Raw genomic sequence first — 23,163 nt, 5'->3', positions numbered from 1 at the left:
GTGCCTGACTCCTTACCAACGCTGTCCGCTGCCTTGGAGAGCAAGGCCACGCCCTGGGAAGGCTGCAATTGTATCTAGGGAGCTAGATAAGACAGCCAAAGGGACAAAAACATAGTCTGAAAGAAATCAAAAAAATTCAAAAGGAGATGGTGACTTCCTCTGACTGTCTGGTGCCTAAGACTCTGCGCTTCTAACGCAGGGGTTGTTTGGTCATTCAGTCATGTCCGACTATTTGCAACCCTATGGACTGCAGCATGCCAGGCTTCCCTGTCCTTCACCATCTCCCAAAGTTTGCTCAAACTCATGTCCATTGAGTCCAATGCAGGGGGCCCAGGTTCAATTCCTGGTCAGGGATCCCACATGCCGCAACTAAGAGTTCGAATGCCTCAACTAAAAAAAATCCCGCATGCCATAGTAAAAGATCCAAGATCCTGTGTGTTGCAGCTAAGACCTGGTGCAGCCAAATAAAAAGTCAAAAAATTAATTAAAGAAAAAAAAAAAAGATGGCCACAGTGCTAAAGACACAAGCAGCCCAAGGAAGTCCACTGGGATCTGTCACAAGTCAGCTCAGAGGAGGAGGTTTCCCTAACCCCCCACCCAGCCCCACTTCACTCTAAGCAGTATTCTCAGATACTCGGGAGAATCTCCCTTTGTCCATGAGATCTTTCCTGACCTCAGCATCCCTTGAAGATTAGGTTCCTCTTCTGTTCTTCACTGCTACACCCTGGATGGTCCCCTTTCTTCGCTCTGATCCATATCACTTGCATCAGTTTTTTCCATGTCTGTCTCTCCCACAAGACAAGTTCCACAAAGTTGGCTTGATGTTGTCTACTTACGAGTCGAACCCACACCTCTTGGGCAGAGGAAGTGCTTGGTAAATACGTATTCCCTCTGGGAAATTTCAGAAAGTGGTGAAGCAAGGGTCAGAGCCACCCAAGGGACGCTCATGACTTTGGGGCTGAGGTCTCAGTAGTGAGGAGATGCTGGACAGCACCAGGCTGCTTCAGCAAAGCCTCCAGCACAACATCACAGGCCCCAGAGAAACAAACACGCCCTCCTTTGGCACAGAAGCCCTGGTCAATAGTCACGTCTGCCAGGACAGAGGAGCCTGGCATGCTGCAGTCCATGGGGTTGCAGAGTTGGATGTGACTGAGTGGCTGAACAATAGCAACAGCCAGGAGGGTGTCCAGCCCCTGCCTTGAGGCAGTGCGTGAGCAGCAGGAGAGACAGATGGAAACTGCATCTTGACCTGACAGCCCATGGATCAGCTCTTCCGTGAACCCCAAAGGCCAGCGACACCCCCCTACTGGACATAGAGGCGGAAAGCCTCACAAGGGCCAAGACAAAGGAGGCGGGTGCTCCGTCTGCCTGGGGGACTCAGATGGGAATGGCTGCCAGCATCCCCCCACCTGGCTCCCATCTGACAGCACAGGGACAGCAAGACAAATGTGCCTGTGCTTTCCAGTCTCCAAAAGCTCAGAAACACCGGCATGTAAGGGACTAGACTCAGTATTTCACTGCCCAGAGGAGGGAGAATGGAATGAAAAGGGCAAGTTCTCCTAAATCTGTTTTGGAGAAAAAAATAAATGAAGCAGGTCCCTGCCAAAGGGGTTTGAGATTGATGTCCATTCACAGCAAGTCCCCCTGGCCAGGCCCTTCTCTTCCCCCCACTCCCTCAGCTCCGGACCTAACCCTAACCTCCTGGCCAGTGGCTGTTCCCCACTGAGCCATGCTTGCATGCTCACAACGTGTCACTTCCTGGGACTTCCCTAGTAGTGAGTGGGTAACAGGCAGGAAGGCCAGGGGTCTCCAAACAGAGGAAATAGGCAGCAAGTGTCAGATATATTTTATCTCTCTCTTAAACAGCAGGAGGAAACAAACAAGTGTTAGATTTCCTCTTCTCTATACAAATTTTAAAAAGGTTTCTCTTAAAATTCTGTGTTGCCATAATGACACCTGGTTCTACCTGAACTTTTCTCAAACCTTGAGTGAACCAATGCGTTTTTCTTATGAAAATGTTTGTCTTAAGCTATGTTAATGAACTGTGTATTTACCCTAGACTCTGTCTTTCTTCAAGTCGGTTCCCCCTCAGAACGGACTTGACAAACCTGTATATTTTACTCATACATTGTTCTCCTAATCTATGTTAATGAAACTATATATTTACTTGGAAACCTGCCTTTCTTCAAGATTCAAGTCAATCATTTTATGGCCCAGGATAACTCACCTAGTGCCAATGTTATCTCAAAATGAATGTTGTGGGTGAAGGGTCTGGTGCCACTCTGAGTTTTGAGATATCTCCTTTCTATAATTAACAGCTTGCTAGTAGCTATATAACATCTGGCTAAAGACTAGCAGGGGGGCACTCTTTCTGCCCCTTTCTGATGTCTATGTCAGAAGCTTTCTCTATCTCTTTTATACTTTAATAAAACTTTATTACACAAAAGCTTTGAGTGATCAAGCCTCGTCTTCGTCACTGGCCCCAGACTGAATTCTCCTGTGGAGGCCAAGAATCCCAGCGTCTTTCATGGCTCAGCAACAACCTTTCAGTAGGCCAGTGGCTAAGATTTCATGTTCTCATAGCACGGGGCCCAGGTTCTGTCCACAATCAGGGAACTAGATCCCACATGCCATAACTAAAGAGTTTGCATGCTGCAACTAAAGATGGAAGATCCTGCATGTCACAACTAAGACCCAGTACAACCAAAGGAATAAAAATAAACTTTTTTTTAAACATGTGACTTCCTATTGGCTACCTCTTCTTCAATTTTTTAAAAAAAATATTTATTTGGCTGCATCAGGTCTTACTTCCAGCATTTGAACTCAGCTTTGGCTAGTTCCCTGACCAAGGATAGAACCCAGGCCGGCCCCTTACACTGGGAGCTTGTAGTCTTAGCCACTGGACCACCAGGGAAGTCCCCCAGCTTGTTCTTCTGCCTGCATCTTAGTGCATGACCTTCCCACAACTCCACACCTCCCCCGCCCTGCCCCCACCGGCTCCATAAAGTCTCACTAATCCTTTAAGACCAAGCCACTTCTGTGCATCTTTGATCAGTTGTCTCTCAGGATTTTCTTGACACTGGTTAAGTCTCTTACAGCTCTTATGTAGTAGTTTTAATAAGAAGACATTAAAAATAATGATATAAATATCACAGAGTGCTCACTCATGCCAGGCACTGCTCTACAGGCTGTCCATTCTCAGTCCTCTCAACATCAATCCAGGATAAGAATTTTTGTATTGTTAGTCGCTCAGTCGTGTCCGACTCTTTGCGACCCCATAGATTGTAGCCCACCAGGCTCCTCTGTCCATAGAATTCTCCAGGCAAGAATACTGGAGTGGGTTGCCAATTCCTTCTCCAGGGGATCTTCCCGACCCAGGGATTAAACCCAGGTCTCCTGGACTGCAGGCAGATTCTTTTTCATCTGAGCTACCAGGGAAGCCCTAAGAATTCTTGTGCTTAGGTGCTCAGTCGTGTCTGACTCTTTGCGACTCCATGGATTGTAGCCCACCAGGTTCCTCTCTGTCCATGGAATTCTCCAGGTAAGAACGCCAGAGTGGGTTGCCATTTCCCTCTACAGGGAAGAATTCTTACTACTCCATTTTACAGATTAGGACACAGATTAGGACATTTTACAGGGACAAACAGCCAGGAGCTGAGCTGGAATGTGACCCGGGCAGCCAGACAACAGGCTGACTGTCTTCTCCCAGGGCAGCCTGTGCTGACGGGGTTAGACCATCCAGGCCAGGGGGATTGATTAGTGGGGTCCCCAGCACCTGACAGAGCGCCTGCCCAAGTGGCTGCTGGACGAATGTCTGATGGATGAATAAATATCAAACAAATGCAACCTCTCTCCAAGGAACTTCAGCCCACTTCAGATTCACATAACTCTCTCTGTAAGGTCAAGAGAAAAGCTGTGCAATTCTTAGGAGGAATAAAGCCACTTAAGTGCTTAAGGTTGGCTCAAGAGCGGGAAGGAAGAAGGCTTGAGTGCCTTCTGTAGAGGGGAAACCAGGCTCTGTGCTCACACACTCCACCTGATTATCTGTAAACAGAGTCCCACCTGGTGCTCCAGAGCCACAGAGTTCTGCACCCACCCACCCTCTGCCCACGGCCATTTACTGCTCCCCGGAAGCCCCCAACCCAACCTACTGCCTCCATGTATCTGCTTGCCACATCCCTGCTATCTTTGCCCTTGATTCCTCCTCTTGCTCCAAACTAGGGGCCTTCTTCTGGGTTGCCGCCTTGGCTTCCCCCCAGCTGCAGTGGGGGGGTGTGGGGTGGGGGTGGGCAATGGGCCTCCTGTGAATACTAACCTCAGAGACAGCAGTTCCCAACTGGGAGTAAGACATCTGGCCAACATCTGAAAACATGCAGGTCATCACAACTCAGAGAACGCTACTAGCATCTTGTTGGGGGGGAGGCCTGGGATGCTGTCCAACATTCTACAACACACAAAGACAGTCCCCCAAAGCCTGATTGGGTCCATAACATCAGAAATACCAAGGTGGAGAAACCCTTGTCTAGGTGCTGTTTTTCAATCCTTGGGCCCTGCTCCTTTCCTTCAGCTTAAATGACATAAGATAGCTGCTTTGAGTAGGACCCAGGGGCCTCTCTTCTTTCTCCAGTTAATTTCCAAGGAGTTAAAATTTCCCAAGAAGAAAGGGCTTCCCAGGTGGTGCTAGTGGTAAAGAACCTGCCTGCCAATGTAGGAGACATAAGAGACTCAGGTTCGATCCCTGGATTGGAAAGATCCCCTGGGGGAGAGCATGGCAACTCACTCCAGTGTTCTTGCCTGGAGAGTCCCATGGACAGAGGAGCCTGGCGGGCTACTCTAGTCGCCATGGCCAGTCCATGGGATCACAAAAAGTTGGACACGACTGAAGCGACTTAGCACAGCATAAGAGAGGTAAGAGGTCTGCTGAAAGCCTGACTGAGCCCCACTGAGCCCCTCACTGGGCTCACCAAGCCAAACAACAGCAGAGGGTCCCAGAGGGTGAGCCCATGCCCGATCTCATCTTGGCCAAATCCACAGGTTCCCCTCTCAACACTCAGTCACCCCTGCTTCCAGCCGCTCCACCATTTCCCAGCCTTGCTGGGACTCCAGCACTGGCAGCAATATGCACCCTTGGCACTGATGCAAAATATACAATTTCTGATTATCGTCCTATGTAGGTTTTTCCATGAAAGTTTATGAATCCATTTTTAAAAATATTTACTTATTTTTGTCTATCTATTTGGCCGTGTTGGGTCTCAGTTGCAGCACATAGGATCTTAGATCTTCACTGTGGCATGTAGGATATTTAGCTGCAGGTTGAGAACTCTTAGTTGCAGCACGTGGGATCTAGTTCCCTGACCAGGGATTGAACCTGGGTCCCCTGGATTGGGAGCACAGAGTCTTAGCCACTGGACCACCAGGGAAGTCCCTATGAATCAGTTTTGATTACTTTCCAAGAGAATTAATTTCAAGACCATTTTTAACTTTCTACTGTCACACAAGGGTCCTCCTTGGTGCTAGAGCGCCTAGTAGCATTTCAATAAATATGCTACAATTTTTAAGATGAAAAAAACTTAAAACAGGAGAGAGGGAGATCTGAAGTCTCCTATATGTACTCTTTTCTCATATTTTCCTTTTCTTCCTTCCCCCAAATAAGCAACCTCCTGAATTCAGTGTTTCTCTATTTCTCACTAATATTTTTACTAACTCTGTAAGCCATGCTGAAACAGAAAAAAATGTATTTCTATTTAAACATTATATAAATGGAATCACACTATATGTATTCCACTGAAATGTGTCTTCATTCAAATTTATGGTTTTGAAATTTTGATCTGTATTAAGACTTGTCTTTCTAGACCTTTTTTGTTGTTCTTGTGTTGGGTCTTTGTTGCCGTATGCAGGCTCTCTAGTTGGTGTGTGGGATCTTAGTTCCCTGACAGGAAATCAAACCCACATCCCTTGCATTGGAAGGCAGATTGTTTTTTTAAAAAAATTAATTTATTTATTTTAATTGGAGGCTAATTACTTTACAGTATTGTGGTGGTTTTTGCCATACATTGACATGAATCAGCCATGGGTGTACATGTGTTCCCCATCTTGAACCTCCCTCCCACCTCCCTCCCCATCCCATTCCTCAGGGTCATCCCAGTGCACCGGCCCTGAGCTCCCTGTCTCATGCGTTGAACCTGGACTGGCGATCTATTTCTGGAAGGCAGATTCTTAACCACTGGATCACCAGGGAAGTCCCTCTAGCTCACTGTAAACCTCTGTATACTATTTCATTATGTGAATTTATCACAGCTTATTTACCCATTCTATTGATGCATATTTAGGTTCTTTCCAAGTTGTCACTATTATAAACAGAGCCAGAATGAACATTCTTATACAAATCTCCCTGGGCATGGGTGGGACTTACTCTAGGGTTTACACACAGTGTGGAACTGCTGAGTTGCAGGGCATAGCACCTTCCTCCAGACAATGCCAAACCACTCCCCAGAGAGGTTATACCAGTCTCTACTCCTTCCTGCCATGTAAACGAGTTCTGATGTCCTCCATCGTTTTTTTTTTTTTTTGGTTGCGCTGGGTCTCCATTGCTTCCCTTGGGCTTTCTCTAGTTACAAGGAGGAGGGGGCTACTCTTCATTGCAGCGAGTGGGCTTCTCATTTCAGTGGCTTCTCTCATTACAAAGCACCGGCTCCACGCACACAGCCTTCAGCAGCAGCACGCATGCTCAGCGGTTTACACGGGCCTAGTTGCTCCATGCCATGTGGAATCTTCCTGAACCAGGGATCAAACCTGTTCCCCTGTATCGGAAGGCACAGGATTCTCCATTCTTGCCAAACTAATACAGTCAGATTTAACATTTTTTTGCCAATCTGAAGGATATGAAACAGTATCTCAAGTTTGTTTTAATCCATATTTCCTCAATTGCAAGTGAAGTTGATTAACATTTTATGCCTCTTAGCCATTTGGCCCCCTTAACTGAACTATTTATATTGCTTCCCTCCCCAACCCTATTCAGTTCTTTATCTTTTTCTTACTGATTTTTAGGACTTCTTTGTGAATTCTGGGTATAAATTATGCCTTGGACATATGGATTGCAAACATCTTTTCCCAATAAAAAGCCCTTTTAACTTTCTTTGCTGTGGTCCCTTCTGTTGCACAGAAGTTTTAAATTTTAAATGATAATATATCAGTCTTTTATAGCTTGCTTTTTTACATCTTGTTGAGAAAATCCTGGCCACATATATCTTCTCATAAAAGTTTTTAAGGTTCACTTTTTCACTATTAGGTTTTAATTCATTTGGAACTTATCTTTATGTATGTTATGAGTTAGGGATTCAACTTTATGCTTTTTTGTAAGGATTCCAACTGTTCTAATAATAATTACCAAATTCTTTCCCACTGATTTTCAGTTCTACCATCACATGTAATGTTTTCTAATATGTATAGATATTATTTCAGTTCTCCATTCCCTTACCCTGGTCTACCGACCAACCGTGCACCTATACCACAGGGTATTAATTTCCATAGCTTTATAATAAATCCTGATATTCTCTTTAAAAAATATTTATTTACTTGGCTGTGCTGGGTCTTAGTTGCAGCATATGGGATCTTTAGCTGCAGCATGCAAACTCTTAGTTGTGGCATGTGGGATCTAGGTCCCTGACCAGGGATCGAACCTACATTGGGAGCACAGTGTCTTAGCCACTGGACCACCAGGGAAGTCCCCTAAATCCTGATATTCTTAACACTGTCTTGCCTATTCTTAGCCCTTAGATTTTCTGTATGGATTTCATGACAGCTTGTTAAGTTCCATGAGAAACGTTGTCTATTTTGATTGAGAGTACACTGAAATTACAGATTTACTTGGGAAGAGTCACCATCTATATCAGGTTTCCTTTCCATAACATGGTCCCTTCTACTGAGTCTTCCTTAACGTCTTTTCAAGATATGCTACAGATTTTTCTATAAAGACCTTGGACTTGTTTTGTTTTCTTTATTCTTAAGTATATATTTCAAGAGGGTTTTTTTTATGGTATTATGAGTTTTAAAAATTAGATATTCTCTTGGTTTTTAATGTTATACAGGAAAGCCATTGGTTTTCCTTGTGGATCTCAGAGCCACTCAACTTGCTGCAATCAAAAGCATTTGGAGTCCCAAATGCATTACAACTCCGTGAAAAAAGTCAAACCCCAAACCAATATACTGTATGATTCTATTTATATGCTATTCTGAAAAAGGAAAGGTTATAGGGATAAAAAAAGAATCAGCGGTTGTACAAGGACTAGAGATGGTGGGAGAGGTGACTACAAAGTAGCCTGAGAGAATTATGGAAAATGATGGAAGCTTCTTGCATCTTGATTGCAAATTGTCCATTTATCAAAACTCAGAATTCAAACTCACACTTATAACACTCATACCAGGATTTCCCTGGGGCAGTCAAATGATTAAGAACCTATGTTTCCAAAGGCAGGGGTACAGGTTCAATTCCTGGACAGAGAAAACTAACCCATGTATGCAGGCAAAAAATTTTTAAGTAAATAAATAAAATAAAACTTATCAAATTGAGTTTAAAAACCTGACCTTAAAAAGAAAAAGCATTTGGGAGAATTCACACTCGTAAGTGTGTGTGTGTGTGTGTGTGTGTGTATTGGTGTCCAAAAATGCATAAAGCTGGCCAGGCATTAGCCTCCAAGCTCGACACAACTTCCTGATATTGGAGGGTCCATGTGTGACAAAACAAGGATTTGCAAAAAACATAATACACCTCTAGGGGCTGCTAATACTATAGCTCTGAAAGGACTGTCTTAGACACACTATGGGCCTGGGTGCTATATGCAACTGAGCGAGCCTAATCTTCACCATGCTGTGTAGGGAACATCCTTACTCACAGTGGTTATCCACAAGCCTAAGCTGGGCAGCTTCTCAGGCTGGGTGCAGAGCTCAAGGTTCCCATGGCACAGCAAGCCGGCTGGGCTCTGGTTGCCATAGGTCCCACCCCTTGGGCTCCCGCTTCTATTTACCCACTGTGACCTTCTAAAAGGCTAGAGGGAGAAAACAGGAGAACAGCAGAACTGGCCCACTGGGCATTTGGGCTCCTTGGAGACTATATGACTATGATTTATAAGTTCTTCTTTATTTACTGAGTATCCATTAGTTACCAGGGACTGTGCAAACTTCTTTATAAGCAATATCACTATTCATCTTCATATGGCCTATGAGAGAGAAATTGTTTTTTTTATAATACAGACAAGGAATCTCATAAAGAAGGCTGAGCACTGAAGGACTGATGCTTTTGAACTGTGGCACTGGAAATGACTCTTGAGAGTCCCTTTGACTACAAGGAGATCAAATCAGTCAGTCCTAAAGGAAATCAACTCTGAATATTCATTGGAAGGACTGATGCTGAAGCTGAAGCTCCAATCCTTTGGCCTGATGCAAAGAATCTTTGGAAAAGACCCTGATGTTGGGAAAGAATGAAGGCAAGAGGACAAGGGCACGACAGAGGATGAGATGGTTGATGGCATCACCGACTTAATGGACATGAGTTTGAGCAAATTCCGGGAGACAGTGAAGGACAGGGAAGCTTAGCATGCTGCAGTCCATGGGGTCACAAACAGTCAGACATGACTTAGCAACTGAACAACAACAAAGCTGATCTCAGTCAAAAATAAACAAACTATGTCCTTCTTTCTCAACGTGGCATGTGATTCTGCTAGCCCCTACCTATAGACCCTTCTCTTTTTCTCTTGGTTTCACTGTGTGGCATGCAGAACGTCTCCAAACAGGGATCAAATCTATGCCGCCCGCATTGGAAGCACAGAAGCTTAATCACTAGACCATCAGGAAGTCCTGTAGACTCTTTCTTTTCTGTGTGCTTCAAATCCAACTCCTCTCTGCAGACTTGAGACTAACACGTACAAAACTGTTCCTAGGTGAACACCCCAACAAACACCTTATTCTTTTATTTGCTCCTTTGGTCTACACCACAGCCCTCTGAGACAACTGGGATTCTTTTCAGTTAATAAAAAACCGAGGATCAGAGTGGTTCAGAAACCCGCCAAAGGCCCCTTCCTTATCTGACAAGATTCAAACCCAGGTCTCCTGCCCTGAAGTCCAGGACCATTCTGAAGCCCCTATCGCCCTGGCACAGAGAAGAGTTTATCACTTATTTAGAGTTGTGTATAATGTGTGTGGCAAAAATACAAATTTAAATTGGATTACAGAAATACTCCGAAGTCCAATTTAGAAAAACACAAAACAGAACAGACACGCTGCAGATTTCAGTTCATGCTGTTAAGCGTTAAACTCTGCAATCCAGCCCACTCAAGTCCTGTTCAAGTGGCGGTCTGAATGTTTTTTAAAAATCTATATGATTGAGATTTCTATTCTTAAGAAATCCAGAAGCTAAGCTCTGGCATCAGACCTGAGTCCGAATCTAGCTCCATCACTGACTAGCTATGGGACTGGGAGTATGTTTCTTAACTCCTCTGGACCAGTTTCCTTGAGGCTGGAGAAGAAAAACACCTATGGTCAACAGCCACTGCACAGATTAAACAAGGAGACTGTAGGCGAGAATTTAACATTTCAGAGGCAGTGTAGAAGGATGACAAATACTAGTTTCCTTCCCTTCTACAGAAATAAAAGGACCACTTCTATTTACAGAAATAGTGGCTTCGAATGCCAATTCCTTTAGGCACAAAATAGTTTTCGCCCAATCATTATTTGTTGAACATCTACTATGTACCCTGGGTCCTCTGGTAGGGAAGACAGCCAGCAAACAGATAATTATACCTGGGTCCTCTGGTAGGGAAGACAGCCAGCAAACAGATAATTATACAAATAGTTGACTAATAACTGCTGCATTGAGTCTCACTGAGTATGTTTTGAAGGAGAGAATGGATTTCCTTTACAATGACTGTGCTGTGGTCGTCAACTTCTCAGCTCACAACCCCTCCCAGGATCTGAGAGCCAGAGACCTTGGCCAGATGGCCCCCTGGTAAAGGGTTATGGTTCTCCTCCTGGTGAACTTATCTCTGAAGCACCCTACAAGGGATATGGGGCTTCCCAGGTGGCTCAGTGGATAAAGAATTCACCTGCAATGCAGGAGACCTGGATTCGATCCCTGGGTTGGGACGATCCCTTGGAGAGGGCATGGCAACCCACTCTAGTATTCTTGTCTGGAGAATCTCATGGAGAGATGAGCCTGGCGGGCTACAGTCCATGGGGTCAAAAAGACTTAGACACAACTGAAGTGACTGAGCATGCACGCACAAGGGATATAGTTGGTGAGAGGAAAGTAGTGATGGACCTTCCTCCCTGCACCATGAGAGAGGGGGAAGGGGAATAAGCCTGAGGGGTGCTCTGAGCTAGATTTGAGGTGGTAGCTGTGGGGTACCTGTGGGATTCTCTGGGAACCTGGCTGCTCAGCTTGTGCCCCCTCGCACCATTCCCACACAGCAGGTGCTGGTGTTGCTGTGCCCAGCTTGGAGGTCGACACAATGTGCACACACCTGTCCAAAGAGGGTATCAAAGGGCTCCAGGGAAGATCTTTACTGACGCCCGCCAGGCGCTCCCTGATGCCCACAGCAGTCAGGTGAAGTCGTGACTGTTATCCCCTTTTTAAACACGTAGGACCTGGGACTTGAGGAGGTTCCATTCTTTCATCTGTTCATTAGATATTCATTCAGCACACTCTGTGCCAAATTCTGAGTCTAACACAAAGTCACAGAGCTGCCACGTGGGTAAGCTGAATTCAAAGTGCCGTCACTTCCTGGCTTCAAACCCTTTGCTCTTTCCAGTCCAACATAATACCTCAAGAAGGTGAGAGATTTTATGCTCATGGGGATCAGAAGTACCTGGAGTGCCAGGTGTATTGGAATGAGATAGTTAGCAGAGCAAAGCTGTGTGCGCTAAATATTGAAGGAAAAGCCTACAGAGGTGGGCCCAAGAGCCTCCTCCGTTAGACTGTGAGCTCTCTGACGGCAGGAACTGGGACCTTCCCCTCCTTTCATCTCCAGTGCTGGGCACAGAATGGGTGAGACATGCAGTAACATGGTGAAATTCAAATGTGTTATGCTAAGAGAAAGAAGGTGAAGGTGTTAGTTGTGTCCAACTCTTTGCGACCCCATGGACTGTAGCCTGCCAGGCTCCTCTGTCCATGGCATTTTCCAGGCAAGAGTACTGGAATGGGTAGCCATTTCTTCTCCAGGGGATCTTCCCAACTCAGGGATCAAACCTGGGTTTCCCATATTGCAGGCAGATTCTTTACCTTCTGAGCCACCAGGGAAGCCAGACTCAAAAGGCTACATGCTGCTTGACTCCACTTATATGACATTCTGAAAAAGACAGAACAATTAGAGACAGAAACAGATACACTGCCAGAGGCTGGGGATGTGAGAGAAGTTGACTTCTTCAAAGAGGCATGTGGAAATCTTTGAATGTGATGGATTGGTTCTATACACTGTGATAATGATTACATGATTGCATGAGTTTGTCGAAGTTCATAGAACTACATGATGAAAAGGGTAAATTTCATTCTATATAAATTATACTCTAATTCTTTAAAGAGAGAAGAAAGAGAAAAAGAGAATGAATATAAGCAGAAGCAGATTTACAGAGAAGCTAATGAAGCTTAAATTTCAAGACCCCTCAACTGCATGGGTCCTGGGAGGGGTCCTAGCAAGCATACTCATCAAATTTTTTATGACTGTTTTGGAGAAGGCATCTTTCTTCCACTGTAAATGCTTCAGGATCTATTAAACCTAGATCCATGTCTGAATAAAAGTATAAGAACAGATCAAAAGAAGAATGGTGGGCTCCCAAGGTATTAAGACTCAAGTGGGACCCTAAAGAAAGGCAAGACCCGGTTCCAGCAGAAGGAGGTAAGGAAGACAACCCAGGGAGCAGAACCAGTGTGGACACAAGTTCAGGGGACACAAGTTCATGGTTCCCAGTGACCTCATGAGCATCAGGAAACTGGGGTTCCTACACTTATGCTCACTACTCAGACACAGATGTCTGGTGTGATCTCTTCAGACACATCAAGCCGTTCAAGGCAGGTAGAGCTACGACCTAACAGGATGTGAAAATTCTATGTGCCAGTGTAACAAGCTTGTATCATTCTTCTGGCTACCCACACAGCAATGACCCCCCACTGCCCAACAGAGGGAAATTTTACATTATGTTTCTGAAACGGAAAATGGTTGATGTCCACTTTTCCAGCCTTCCCTCCAGCAGGGATGTGTGTTTGTGGTAGACACACCTGCACAGGTATGAACCCAGGTCCCTGCAGCCCTCTCATCCAGCTGTGCTGAGAATGCGTCCTTCAAGGGGGCAATCTCATGATACTACAGGAACAAACACAGCCAAGTGAGGCTGGTCTTGTGGGTGGAGTTGCTGATTTCCTTATGGTTAAAATCAGCCAAGTTATCAGTAGAATGCAGCTCCCATTTTAAAGCAATTCTGTTACAGAGAAATATTTGCACACTCATGTTCATAGCAGCCTGATTCACAATAGCCAAGGGATGGAAGCAACTTAAATGTCCAATGACAGATGAAAGGAGAAACAAAATGCAATGTCGATTTATTTTTGCTGTTGTTTAGTCACTAAGTTGCGTCAATCCCAGGGACTGTAGCCTGCTAGGCTCCTCTGTCCATGGGATTTTCCCAGGCAGGAATACTGGAATGGGTTGCCAGTTCTTTCTCCAGGGGATTTTCCCCACCCAGGGATCAAACCCATGTCTCCTGCATTGGCAGGTGGATTCTTTACCACTGAGCCACCTGGGAAGCCCATATATATATATATATGTATATATAACTTTATATATATACATATAATTATATATATGTGTGTGTAATTTTTAAGAAACAGAATATATTGAGTAGAGGCCATTAGCTCATTTTATCCATAAACGGTTCGTTGCAACAAATTTAGAGGAAAACAGAATTTATATAATTTTTCAATTATATCTGTTCTGCTTCATGGTACAATGTCATTTATTTAATTTACTGAAATTGTCTAACCAAATAAAATTTGCCAATTTTAGACGGCATTGTAAACTCATCTCAATTCATTAGAGAGGACATAATGACATTTAAGATGAATGAAAATTAGCAAGCAATGCAAAAATTGTATTTTTTTAAATGGTTCTGGTTGTAGAGGAAAAAACAAAGTCTGTATATTATGTTCTATCCAGAAGTTTCACTATTAAATATGTTCCTGCTATTGATAGACAGTAAAGAATCTGCCTGCAATTCTGGAGACCTGGGTTCAATCCCTGGGTCAGGAAGATCCCCTGGAGGAGAGCACGGCAACCTATTCCAGTATTCTTGCCCAGAGAATCGCATGGACAGAGGACCCTGGCAGACTGCAGTCCACAGCATTGCACAGATTCGGACCTGACTGAATTGACTTAGCATGTACACAAATATATACACACACACTCTGCACGTATATATTTGGCTGTGCTGGGTCTTCATTGCTGTGAACAGGCTTTCTCTCTAGTTGCAGCGAGTGGAAGCTACTCTTTATTTCAGTGCACAGGCTTCTCATTGCAGTGGCTTCTCTTGTTGTGGAGCAGAGGCTTTAGGGTGCATGGGCTTCAGTAGTTGAGCCTCGCACGCTCTAGAGCACAGGCTCAGTAGTTGCAGTGCATGGGCTTAGTTGCCCTGTGGCACATGGGATCTTCTTGCACCAGAGATCAAACCTGTGTCCTCTGCATTGGCAAGTGGATTCTTAACCTAAGATCACCAGGGAAGTCATATATATATATACATCTTGATTTCCTCCAGAAAAGATCTGGAGGTGACTTGGTTATAAGTTGTGTGACATGTAAGAAACTATCACAATTCCAGGCCCCTGGGCTTGTCTGCAGGAAGGCTTGGGCAGCCAACAAAATCACTGTCACCTTACCCAAAGTGGGAGGAGCTCAGTTCAGTTCAGTCGCATCTGACTCTTTGCAACCCCATGAATCGCAGCACGCCAGGCCTCCCTGTCCATCACCAACTCCCAGAGTTCACTCAAACTCATGTCCATCGAGTCAGTGATGCCATCCAGCCATCTCATCCTCTGTCGTGCCCTTCTCCTCCTGCCCCTAATCCCTCCCAGCATCAAAATCTTTTCCAATGAGTCAACTCTTCGCATGAGGTGGCCAAAGTACTGGAGTTTCAGCTTTAGCATCATTCCTTCCAAAGAACACCCAGGGCTGATCTCCTTCAGAATGGACTGGTTGGATCTCCTTGCAGTCCAAGGGACTCTCAGGGGTTCTCCAACACCACAGTTCAAAAGCATCAATTCTTCGGCGCTCAGAGAGAAAGGCTAATCACATACAGGCCTGACTCACCTGCTCATGGAAGAACAGAGATTGTCTGCAGCAGGGCTGTCTGGCCAGTGCCCAGAACGCCTGCCTGATGAGAACACAAAAGCCCAGGGAAAGAAAAGGCAGAGTGGAAAACAGCCAGGTTTTCTTTAGTGAGTGAAATTTCAATTTTGAGAGGAGGTTCTCCAGCACGTCTCGATCATCAGGGAGTTGTTAATTACAAGGGACAGTTAAGGAAAAAGTGCAGCTAATTACTGCTACAGAATGGATCTGGCTGGGCATTGTGAACTGGGCTCCTGAGCTGGCCAATCCATCATCAAGAACATCTGTGCTTCAGGTGATGTAAGGAAGCCCACGGCTCCCCTGGGAGAAGATCAGCGAGTGCCAGCCTCTCAGATGTACTGGTTGCTTACAACTCCTGGGGTGCAGCCATCAAGAGCAAGCGGACCCTGAGAGAGAAAGGCAAGGCCCTCGTTTGGGTAACAACATTTTGATGCTTGGAAAGGTAATCCTTGGTAGTGCTCTAAAAGGTGTGGAGGAGGGAGTTCCCTATTGGCTACTGGTTAGGATTCTGGGTTTTCACTGCCATGGCCTGAGTTTGATCCCTGGTCAGGGAACTGAGATCCTGCAAGCCACTGGGCCAAAAAGGAAAAAAGTTTTTTTTAAATGAGGGGTGGGAGTGGGGGGAGGAGGCAGGGGGAGGGGCTTCCCTAGTGGCTTAGTGGTAAAGAATCTGCCCGCCAATGCAGGGGACACAGGTTCTGTCTCTCATCTGGGAAGATCCTACATGCCATGGCAACTAAGCCCCATGCACCACAACCACTGAAGCCTGTGCCCTAGAGCCCAGGAGCCACAACCACTGAAGCCCATGGCCCTAGAGCCCATGCTCTGCAACAAGAGATGCCACCGCAGTGAGAAGCCCGCGCGTCACAACAGGAGCGCAGCCCCCGCTCACTGCAGCTAGCAAAATCCCGTGCAGCAACAAAAACCCAGCACAGCCAAAAATAAATAAATAAAATTATTAAAAAAAAGATGAGGTAGAATGATGCTTAGTGGTTAAGAAGCTGAAATACATCAAATAGTTTGCTTCATTTAGAAAAGATATTCCTCTCAACTACACAGAATGAGAACTGCTTTGGAACATCTGTTCCATTTGCTTTTGCAGATATGAAAAGAATGGATAAAACTAGGTCACTAAGGAGAAAACAATTCCAACACAGAACACAAAGAGTTGGATTAGAGGAGGGTGATATAAGAAATTTAGTCAATTCAGAATGAAAACAGTATGCTTTCTTTCCATTTGTTGTGAGCTCCAGATGGCCATGAAGACAGGGTGAACAGAAAGGGAAGTCCTGGTGAGGGATGGCCTGCTATCCTGGGAACCAACAGCAAGCAGAAACACTTCACATTTGGCGGCGGGGGGCTGGGGGGGGGGATTAACATCCCATAATAAGTGGTGCTAATTACTGAGCACAGTCCTAAGTGCATCTGCAGGTACAACCACTCTAAGAAGTAGGCATGATTCTAATCTACATTTCTCAGGCTGAAGATGTCCATCAGAGAAGTTAAATAATCAGGCTAAGGTCACACAGAGGATGAGATGGTTGGATGGCATCACCGATTCAATGGACATGAGTTTGAGCAACCTCCAGGAGTTGGTGATAGACAGGGAAGCCTGATGTGCTGCAGTCAATGGGGTCACAAAGAGTCAGACACAACTGAGGATGAACTGAACAGGTCACACCGCGAGTCCATGTCAGGACTAAAACTAGAATGTGAGATTTCAAAGCCTCGGTGATAAACGGATGTCCCAACTTTTTTTGAAAGCACAAAATCAGTAAAATATTATGATATTCCTCAGGCTTTGCTGAGGAAATCTTGTTAAGTCATCATGAAGGCTGGTTTTATCTAAAATGAGCCTATCTAATACATAAGCCCACTTCCCAAGGCTCTTTCAAACTGTAACACAACTTGGGTTCTGCTGAAATCAAACAAAAGCTTAAGAGAACCTCCCACTGCATTGCGAGCCTACCCTCCCAGCCTTGGGACCTTCCCCAGGGAGTGTGTGCAGCATGCCCTTTTCCCAGGCAGACCCACTGCCTGCTCTGCGCCCAGCACTGAACTATAAACCACCCATTCCATCTCCTCTCATCTTCATGACGCCCAGAGGTTTCGCTGTCCACAGAGACGGTCTGTGCTGCACCACTCACTGGGTGACAGTCCTTGGACAAGCACCCAGGAGACTCACTGGGTTTATGTCCTCTACACAATGGGGTATCCCCACCAGAGCTGGTAGTCCTGTCAAATGGGATGATATACAAGAAAATAGTGATGCACCATGAGAAACGCTGGGCTGGAAGAAGCACAAGCTGCAATCAAGATTGCCAGGAGAAATATTAATAACCTCAGATATGCAGATGACACTACCCTTATGGCAGAAAGTGAAGAGGAACTAAAAAGCCTCTTGATGAAAGTAAAAGAGGAGGGTGAAAAAGTTGGCTTAAAGCTCAACATTCAGAAAATGAAGACCATGGCATCTGGTCCCATCACTTCATGGGAAATAGATGGGGAAACAGTGGAAATAGTATCAGACTTTATTTTGGGGGGCTCCAAAATCACTGAAGATGGTGATTTCAGCCATGAAATTAAAAGACAGTTATTCCTTGGAAGGAAAGTTATGACCAACTTAGATAGCATATTCAAAAGCAGAGACATTCCTTTGCCAACAAAGGTCCGTCTAGTCAAGGCTATGGTTTTTCCAGTAGTCATGTATGGATGTGAGAGTTGGACTGTGAAGAAAGCTGAGCGCCGAAGAATTGATGCTTTTGAACTGTGGTGTTGGAGAAGACTCTTGAGAGTCCCTTGGACTGCAAGGAGATACAACCAGTCCATTCTATAGGAGATCGGTCCTGGGTGTTCTTTGAAAGGAATGATGCTAAAGCTGAAACTCCAGTACTTTGGCCACCTTCTTCCTGTGAAGAGTTGACTCACTGGAAAAGACTTTGATGCTGGGAGGGATTGGGGGCAGGAGGAGAAGGGGACGACAGAGGATGAGATGGCTGGATGGCATCACCAACTCGATGGACGTGAGTCTGAGTGAACTCCGGGAGATGGTGATGGACAGGGAGGCCTGGCGTGCTGCAATTCATGGGGTCACAAAGAGTCGGACACGACTGAGTGACTGAACTGAACTGAACTGAAGCTCCAATACTTTGGCCACCTGATGTGAAGAGCCAACTCACTGGAAAAGACCCTGATATTGGGAAAGATTGATGGCAGGAGGAGAAGGGGGCGACAGAGGATGAGATGATTAGATGGCATCATCAACTCACTGGACATGAGTTTGAACAAACTCTGGGAGATTGAGAAGGACAGGGAAGCCTGGCATGCTACAGCCCATGGGGTCGCAAAGAGTCAGACACAACTGAGCAACTGAGCAACAACACAAGAAAATACATTGAAAAGAAATGCTGCACACACCTGTGATGTTATTTCCCTATGGTGGAGACTGTGAGCAAAGGCCCATGGTGTCCCACTAACAGCAGGGTGAAGCAGGAGCCACCATGGGAGTTATACCTGAATAGCCTTGGGTGGGGCTGAGTCCAGCCCTTGTGCCCATAAGATGCAGGGATACTTTGTGGCTGGGAGACCAGGGGCGGCACTGCCTGCAAGCCCCTTCCTGGGGTTAGTGGACACTGACATCCAATGAGCATGGTTTTCAGAGCACAGGGAGGAGTGCTGCTGTCTCAGTGGACTCTTAAAAGCATCCCGCCCTGATTCTTTGCTTCCTTCTGGCTGCGTGACATCAGGGAAATGCCTCTTCCCAGAAGGTTCTGGCAGCGTCAGGGACACCTGTATTCACCCTGCCTCCATCCCCAAACAGAGAAAATGATGCACGAGCTCACACTACTTCCTCTCCTTGTATGCATTTGACCAAGGAGGTTTTACTGTGAATGGTACACACGCTCATGTGCTCAGTTGTATCCAGCTTTTGGCAACCCCATGGACCACACCGTCAGGCTCTTCTGTCCATGGGATTTCCCAAGCAAGAATATTGGAGTGGGTCACCACTTTCTACTTCAGGGAATCTTCCCAACCCAGGTATTGAACCCACGTTTCCTGCATTGGTAGGTGGACTCTTTACCACTGAGCCACTTGGGAAGCCATGAATGGTATGCTGCTGCTGCTGCTAAGTCGCTTCAGTCGTGTCTGACTCTGTGCGACCCCATAGACGGCAGCCCACCAGGCTCCCCCACCCCTGGGATTCTCCAGGCAAGAACACTGGAGCGGGTTGCCATTTCCTTCTCCAGTGCAGGAAAGTGAAGTCGCTCAGTCATGTCCAACTCTTAGCAACCCCATGGACTGCAGCCCACCAGGCTCCTCCATCCATGGGATTTTCCAGGCAAGAGTACTGGAGTGAGGTGCCATTGCCTTCTCCATGAATGGTATAGTTTAGCCCAAACTTCAGCATTGATAGGATCTTTCCTCAAACCCCAGCCCTGACTGGTCTGTGAAGAATTAAACCTGGGCTAGCTTCCCACAGGGCTCAGTGGTAAAGAACCTGCCTGCCAATGCAAGAGATGTGGGTTCAGTCACTTGGTGGGTTAGATTCCCTGGAGGAGGAAATGGCAACCCACTCCAGTATTCTTGCCTGGGAAACCCCATGGACAGAGGAGCCTGGCGGGCTACAGTCCACAGGGTCACAAAGAATCGGACACGACTCAGCAACTAAACAACAAGGCACCAGCTCTGGAGGTGTCCCTGGGGGTATGCTCTCCTGGGAGGGATAACTAAAGGAACCACAGCCTGTGGTGTAGTATGGTGTGGTTCTGTGGCTCGTTTGCAGGTAGAGAAGGCAAGTTGCTTTTTACGGTGGGTTGGTTAGTTGGTTAGCAGTGGACTTCCACAGGAGGGGACTGGAGCACAGAGTGCTGGGTACAGGGGCCTGGTGTTCAGGAGGATCTGTATCAGTCAGGGCCTAGGATGACATCTCTGGGTCCCTATGCACTGAACAGGGTGCAGCACAGGAGAAGGGCTCCCAGCTGAGGGTCAGGAACCATGGTTCTAGCCTCAGCTCTGATCCCAATTGGCAGCGTGATCTTGAGCCATCACACCATCCTTCCCGGAACCTCTCCTCATCCTTTCATTCAGAAATCACTGACCTACTGGGACTTCCCTGGTGGTCCAGTGGCTAAGACACCGAGCTCCCAATGCAGGGGGCCTGGGTTCAATCTCTGGTCAGGGAACTCGATCCCACATGCCACAACCAACAGTTCACATACAGCAACCAAAGATCCCAAGGGCCCCAACCAAGACCCAGCGAAGCCAAATAAGTAAATATTAAGAAAAAAAAGAAATCACCGACCTACTGACCTATTGTATTGACCTGGTCCAGCAAGTGTCCAGCACTGCTCTGCTGACAAACCAGCAGCGAACATATGGGGACAGAACCCTGTTGAGTTTTGGGGTACTCCTTCCCCTGGCTCAGGCATTCTTTCATCTGATGGCTGCAATCTGACCCAGCTCCAGTCCTGGCCTCTACTTAGCCACTTGCCCCGTGTGGACACTGCTGAGTGTGAACTGTCCCCTGGGCACCACCCCCTGCCCCACTCTGCATCCTGAGAGAGAATGAGGATGTCAGCAAACACCCAAACAGTGGTGATGAGCAAACAAACAAAGCTGCTCCAAGGCCATCTGCACAGACGTGGACACCCCTCACCAGGGTAGATTCCTGGGAAACTGCAGCAGGACATAGAGCAGTCCAAAGGGGGATCTTGTTTTTGCTGTATCCCTTTGTCACCAGTAGATGGGAATCACGGGTCAGCAAAGCAGAATGCTGACACAGCTTTCCTTCGGATGGATGCGTACAAAACAAAGAAGGGACGGCCTGAGGTGGGAAACAGGAACATACGGGTGTGATTGAGTCTGTGCGTGTGCAGATGAGCCAGCAATGAGGCAAAATTGGGGTGAGGAGAAATGATACGCTTCTTGATGGAGCGATTCCACTGCTCCAAAATCTTCCATGGTGTGACTGCCCTGGTGGCCCAGTGGCTAACACTCCAACCTCCCAATGCAGGGGACCTGGGTCTGATCCCTGGTCCAGGAACTAGATCCCACGCGCCACAGCTAGGAGTGTGCACGCCATGACTAAAAAATCCTGCATGCTGCAACAAAGATTCCCCCCCACCACACCACAATTAAGACCCCACACAGCCAAATAAATAAAAACGCCAAACTTCCACAGCTCCCGACTGACCGCAGGACACATTCAATTGCTTGCTTTGATATTGAGGGCCCCCACCAGCCAGCTGGGCCCACCCCACCAGCTTCATGTGCCCTCTGCTAACTCCTGGGCACACATCATGTGTTTTTGCCACTGTGCCCTGCCATCATTCTCTTTGCCTGGAAGGTTCTTTCCCAGCTCTGTCTGCCAAAATCCAAAGCACTGGATTAGAAGCCTTGACATCGGGAGCCAGGTAATTATTTGCTGGTCAGGGAGGGGGCTGTCCTGGGCACTGAAGGATGTTCAGCAGCAACCCTGGTCTCTCCACTAGATGCCAGTAGCATTCCCTCCATCCCACCTATGAGGATCAAAAATGCCTCCAGGAGGGAGAGAAGTTCAAGAGGGAGGGGACATACGTATCCCTATGGCTGATTCATGTTGATGTATGGCAGAAACCAACATAATACTGTAAGGTATTATCCTTCAATTAAAAATAAGTAAATTTAAATTAAAAAGAGAAAAAAAATGCCTTTAGAAGGACTTCGCAGGTGGTCCAGTAGCTAAGACTCTGCACTCCCAATGCAGGGGGCCCAGGTTCAATCCCTGGCCAGGGAACTAGATCCCACATGCTGCAACTAAGACCTGGTGCAGCTAAATAAATACATAAATATATTTTTTAAATGCCTCTAGATACTGGCAAATGTCCTTTGGGGGCCAAGGAGCCCCTGGCTGAGAACCCCTATTCTACCTCAGATCCTGAGCTACTCTTTTCATGAAGCCCTTCCCTTAACTTCTTAGAAGTGTAAATAGATTTTACACGCTTTGTAATAATCTATAAGCATTTAACATAGCTTCCTTTCATCTTGATTTATATTGCTTATATCACCCTCCCCGTCAGGCCATAAATTCCTTGAGGGCAGAGATCACCTATTGTTCATCTTCTACAAGCCACTCATTACCTACTGGCCTAGTGAAATTCAACCACTAGGTTTAACTTGCTTACTGTTAATGTATGGATGTGAGAGCTGGACTGTGAAGAAGGCCGAGTGCCGAAGAATTGATGCTTTTGAACTGTGGTGTTGGAGAAGACTATTGAGAGTCCCTTGGACTGCAAGGAGATCCAACCAGTCCATTCTGAAGGAGATCAGCCCTGGGTGTTCTTTGGAAGGAATGATGCTAAAGCTGAAACTCCAGTACTTTGGCTACCTCATGCGAAGAGTTGACTCATTGGAAAAGACTTTGATGCTGGGAGGGATTGGGGGCAGGAGGAGAAGGGGAAGACAGAGGATGAGATGGTTGGACGGCATCACGGACTCGATGGATGTGAGTCTGAGTGAACTCCGGGAGTTGGTGATGGACAGGGAGGCCTAGCGTGCTGCAATTCATGGGGTCGCAGAGAGTCGGACACAACTGAGTGACTGAACTGAACTGAACTGTTAATATAAATATAACCTGTCTATGTTACTTGTTTACGCTTATTGTAAAAAAAAATTTTCAGACAGAAAAGGACAAGACCTGGACCTGGCGGTCCAGTGGTTAAGACTCCGTGCTTCCACTTCAGGGTGCACAGATTTGATTCCAGGTCAGGGAACTAAGATCCTTAAAAAAAAAAAAAGAATA

General features: G+C 46.3%; 1 protein-coding gene and 1 non-coding gene across 7 annotated transcripts in view; both read right to left on the bottom strand.

The window, feature by feature from the left end:
- Window positions 1-23,163, bottom strand: part of REEP1 (receptor accessory protein 1) — a 133,742-nt gene that overhangs the window by 75,119 nt on the left and 35,460 nt on the right. The gene's annotated exons all lie outside the window — the stretch shown is intronic.
- TRNAG-CCC lies at window positions 5,348-5,420 on the bottom strand. Its single transcript has one exon. It is a non-coding gene; the product is annotated as a tRNA-Gly (tRNA).

The sequence above is a fragment of the Oryx dammah genome, unplaced genomic scaffold (assembly GCF_014754425.2).
Source record: "Oryx dammah isolate SB20612 unplaced genomic scaffold, SCBI_Odam_1.1 HiC_scaffold_25, whole genome shotgun sequence".
In the NCBI taxonomy this organism is placed as follows: Eukaryota; Metazoa; Chordata; class Mammalia; order Artiodactyla; family Bovidae; genus Oryx; species Oryx dammah.
This window is presented reverse-complemented; position numbering and strand designations above follow the sequence as displayed.